The following is a 5,754-nucleotide window of genomic DNA, read 5'->3' on the forward strand; positions in this document are numbered from 1 at the left end:
TTATTTAATATTGGTAACAATCAGTATCCTTGTTTTACACCTGTTCTTATTGGGAAGACTTCTATTTTATCCCCATTACAAATATTTGCTGATGGTTTTATCATTTCAAGGAAAAGTCCATTTTTTACATGTTCTTTTGTTAGAATCCTAGTGTTAACTCAATGGAATTGATACAATGCTTATTGGTTCACATCTTAGAGCAAATCCTTACAAAGTGATAAGTCAGTTGCCTAATTTAGCATGGTACTTAGCAAATTCTCTAGCTCACTAATGTATTTAAGTACTCATTGGACTTCACAAGTATGGGAGATTCACAAAGTTAACTTTGTAACTTTGTGAATTCACACCTCCCTTAATCCCTTCCTCAGAGGAGGAGTCAACCTTTAAGAGATCATATATAAGAAGTTGACAGAGGCTCAGTCAGTTAGTTTGGAACATTGCCAGGAGTTGGAGAGGAGCACTCTGGGAGGAAGCCCACAAGCCCACTCTCGGAGGAGGAGTCAGATTCATTCCATCTTCCCCTTTGTGCTGGCTAGAGGCTGAAGAAAGCAGAGACAGAAGCAAAGGACAAAGCTTCAAGAGCTCTTAGAACCAAAGAGAGAGAGGGGCCTCTAAGAAAGCTAACTGGGCTTGGAAAGAGATAAGAAATAAACGTTTGGATTTTATCAGCTGGCTGTATTTGAAGTGGTTATTATTCTGAAATGAAACTAAGGCTGCCTCCAGAAAACCTCCCCGAGAAACCTGCTCCCAGAGAGAACCATTATATTTAAAAGAAGAACACCACATTCTTTGAAGTGATTTTTAAAAGAAATCAAAAAATTTTCTGCATCTATTAATGTATTATTATTTATTATTGATATAATTACATTAATAGTTTTCTTTATGTTAAACCTTCCCTGAATTTCTGACAGAAATTCCAGTTGGTCACCATGTACACAGTCTTTGTAATATTCTTCTATCTAGAACCTTATTTAGTATTTTTATATCCATATTCATTAATGGAATTGGTCTATAATTTTCTTTCTCTGTATTTATTCTTCTTGATTTAGATATCAATATCATATTTGTTTCATAAAACAAGTTTAGTAGGATCCCTTCTTTACTATTATTCCAAGTAATTTATTTAACATTGGAATTGGTCTTTAAATGTTTGACATAATTAATTTGTAAACCCTCTCGTTTTAGTGCTCTTTTTCTTAGGAAGTTCATTTATGCCTGTTCAATTTCTTTTTTTTTTCTAAAACAAGTTTATTTAGATATTCTATTTTCTCTTCTGCTAATCTAGGCAATTTATATTTTTACAAATATTCTTTCATTTCACTTAAATTGTTAAACTTGTTACATAATTGAGTAAAACAATTCCTTATGATTGCTTTGATTTCATCTTCATTCATGATTGATTCACCCTATTAATTTTTAATAACAGTGATTTGGCTTTTTTCTTTTTAAAAATCATATTAGCTAATTGTTTATTTTAAAATAAAATCAACTTCTAGTTTTATTTGGATAGTTTTCTCACACTCAATTTTATTAATGTTAGCTTTATTTTTAGGATTTCCAATTTAATATTTAATTGGAGATTTTTTGTTTTTTCTTTTTCTAGTTTTAAAATTCTATACTCAATTCATTGGCCTGCTCTTTATTTTACTGATGTAAGCACTTAAAAGGTATACATTTTTCTCTGATTATTGCTTATGCTATATCCCACAGATTTTGATACATTGTGTCATTGTCATTCTCTTTAATGAAATTGTCCATTATGGATATGATTTGTTTTTTAACCCACTCATTCTTTAACATTAGATTGTTTAGTTTCCATTTAATTTTTATGTAACTTGTTAAATATAATTTTTATTACATTGTGATCTGAAAGTGATGCAATTAATATTTCTATTTTTCTGCTTTTAACTATAAAATTTCTATTCCTTAATATATGGGTAAATCTTTGTAAAGATATTATGTACAGTTGAGAAAAAGGTACATTCTTTTCTATTCCCATTCAATTTTCTCCAGATACATGTGTCATGTAAAATTCTGTTTTATCTCCTTGACTTTTTTCTTTTTAATTTTTTGTCACATTTATCTAGTTCTAAGAAGGGAAGACTGAAGCCCTTCACTATTACAGTACCTGTGTCTATTTCCACTTGTTATTCATTTAACTTTCCTTCCACGAATCTGATTTGTTATAGTTTTTGGTACATATAGCCTTTGTAGTGATATTGCTTTCTTGTCTATGACAGGGCTTCTTAAACTTTTTCTTCTTCTGACCCTTTTTCTCCTGAGAATTTTTTAATGAAACCCCAAATATATAAGTATATAAAATAGGTATACAAATCAAACATTTACTGATTCTAAATCATAATTTTACAACCTTCACATTCAATTACATATCCCCCATATGGAGTCATGACCCACAGTTTAATAAGCATTGGTCCATAATACCTTTTATCATGATGTAGATAAACAGAGAATGTTTATCTCTTTTAATTCTGTTTAACTTTACCTTTGTCTGAAATCATAATTGCTATTCTTGTTTTTTAATATCACTTAATATTCATTTTTTAATTTTAATTTTTAAAATAATTATAACTTTTTGTTGACAGAACCCATGCCTGGATAATTTTTTACAACATTATCCCTTGCACTCACTTCTGTTCCGACTTTTCCCCTCCCTCCCTCCACCCCTTCCTCCAGATGGCAAGCAGTCCTATACATGTTAAATATGTCACAGTATATCCTAGATACAATATATGTATGCAGAACTGAACAGTTCTCTTGTTGCACAGGAAGAATTGGATTCAGAAGATTAAAATAACCTGGGAAGAAAAACAAAAATGCAGTTTACATTCATTTCCCAGTGTTATTTCTTTGGGTGTAGCTGCTTTTGTCCTTCATTAATCAATTGAAACTGAATTAGATCTTCTCTTTGTCAAAGAAATCCATTTCCATCAGAATACATCCTCATACAGTATCATTGTTGAAGTATATAGTGATCTTTTGGTTCTGCTCATTTCACTTAGCATCAGTTCATGTTAGTCTCTCCAAGCCTCTCTGTATTCATCCTGCTGGGTCATTTCTTACAGAACAATAATATTCCATAACATTCATATACCACAATTTACCCAACTATTCTCCAATTGATGGGCGTCCATTCACTTTCTAGTTTCTAGCCACTACAAACAGGGCTGCCGCAAACATTTTGGCACATACAGGTCCCTTTCTCTTCTTTAGTATCTCTTTGGGGTATAAGCCCAGTAGTAGCACTGCTGGATCAAAGGGTATGTACTGTTTGATAACTTTTTGGGCATAATTCCAGATTGCTCTCCAGAATGTTTGGATTTGTTCACAACTCCACCAATAATGCACCAGTGTCCCAGTTTTCCTGCATCCCCTACAATATTCATCATTATTTTTTCCTGTCATCTTAGACAGTCTGACAGGTGTGTCATTTGATATCCTTAATAGCACAGTGAATTTTACTCATCTTTTATTTTTAACTCTGTGTGTATCTCATTTTAAATTGTTCCCTGTAAACAACATATTGCCAGATTCTGTTTTTAAATCCAATCTGCATTTTAATCATTTCCATTTTATGCATGAATTCATCCCCTTCACATTTAACCTCATAATTACTATTTGTGGAATTCTCTAAATCCTGTTTTCTTTCACTATTGTTTTTCTCAGTCTCTCATTTTACCCTATCTCTCTCAGAAGTCTAGTTTACTTCTAGCCATTCTAGTGTCATTTTTTTTGAGGCAGTATTGACTTTTTTTTTAAAATTTCACTGTCATCTTCTCCACATGAAGCCAGATCTTCTCTCTCTAAATAGTAGTTGTTTTTGGTTGGGGTCTTTTTTCTTTGATTACTCATTTTTATTTTGTTTATTTTAGCAACTTACTATTGAAACCAGAGTCAAATCCTGAGATGTGGGAGTGATGCTCCAGGCTTCAAGTCCTCCCTATGGTTATTTTGTGAGCTCTGTCTCAGCGCCCAATTTTGGGTGTTCCTCTCTAGCCTCAAGCTACAGCTAGAGCCCTCAGCCATACTGTTAAAACAAACATTTTTATTCCCGCACTCCCAAAATAATTTTAGTATTCATATATGCCTCCTTCTCCCCTATGATTCTGCCACCACCCTGGCCCAGGTCCATATCACCTCACTATTACAAGGGCTTGCTGGTTGATCTTGCTGCAAATTTCTTTCTACTCCAATCCATCTTCCATTCAACTGTCAAACTAGTCTTCCTAAAGTTCATGTTAACCCTCCATTCACTCAATTGTAGTAGTTTCCTATTGCCTTAAAGATCAAAGAGAAAAAAGTTTCCCTCAAAAAAACACATGAAACAAAGCCTCTGAACAGAATCTGATGGAATGAAACCACTCTCCAATTCAAGAAAGAGTGGAAGAACATCAAGAAAGGTCAGTCTCACTGGAGTGAAAGGGGTGCTTTGCCCAATTCAGATAGAATCTGGGAAAGCCAGTGAGAGGGTTTTCAACACAGCAGATCAGCAACTAAGACCCTTGGTCTTGGCTCAGTAGCAAAGCAGACCAGTGGGACAGCCTCCAATCCCAGCTCAGAAGGCAAATTGTCATCCTGGGAAACCAGGCTGTTTTCTGGAAAGAACAGGTAAACTATGCTCTGGTGTCAGCAAAATACCAATCACAAGGGGCACCTGTGCTCAATGCCAAGGATAAGAACTGCACAGGAAGTTTGGGACAGCACCCCTTTATACCAGAAGATCTTGACAATACCATAAAAATCCCAAAAGAGGAAATATAAAAAGAGAAGGAAAGAAAATGAACAAGGAACAGAAAAGAACCTTAACTATAGAAAGCTACTATGGTGATAAGGGAATACCAGAACAACAGCTGAGATGAAGGAAAAAATGTCCACAGAGGAAATCTCAAAAATTGATATGAATTGGTCTCAAGTCCAAAAAGGCTTCTTGGAAGTGCTCACAAAAGATTTTTAAAAGCAAATAAGAAAGGTAGAAGAAAAAAATGAGAAAAGAATCAAGAGGTATGCAAGAGATCAACAGCTTGGAAAAAGAAGGAAAAAAAACTGACTGTGAAAACAATTCCTTAAAAAAAAAAAAAAAGGTCAATTCTCCAATTGATAAATGGTCAAAGGATGTGGACAATATTCAGATGAGGAAATTAAAACCATTTCTAGTCATATAGAAATGCTCTAATAACTACTGATCAGAGAAATGTAAATTAAGACAACTCAGATTGGCTAAGATGACAGGAAAAGATAATGATGAATGTTAGAGAGGATGTGGAAAAACTGGGATATTTAATACATTATTGGCGGAATTATGAATATATCCAGCTATTCTGGAAAGCGATTCGGAACTATGCCCAAAGGATTATCAAACTTTGATTCGGCAGGGTGGGTCTCTACTGGTTCTGTATCCCAAAGGGATCATAAAAAAGGGAAAAGTATTCACATGTGCAAAAATGTTTGTAGCAGCCCTTTTTGCAGTGGTAAGGAACTGGAAACTGAGTGGATGTCCATTTGTTGGGGAATGGCTGAATAAGTTATGGTATGTGAATTATTGTTCTGTAAGAAATAATCAGCAGATGTTTTCAGAAAGGCCTGGAGATGATGCTAACTGAAGTGAGTGGAACCAAGAGATCATTGTACACAGCAATAGCAAGATTATACATGATCAATTCTGATGGACGTGGCTCTTTTCAACAATGAGATGATTCAAGCCAATTTCAATATTCTTGTGATAGAAAGAGCCATCTT

This window comes from Sarcophilus harrisii, chromosome 3, assembly GCF_902635505.1.
Source record: "Sarcophilus harrisii chromosome 3, mSarHar1.11, whole genome shotgun sequence".
NCBI classification, from domain to species: Eukaryota; Metazoa; Chordata; class Mammalia; order Dasyuromorphia; family Dasyuridae; genus Sarcophilus; species Sarcophilus harrisii.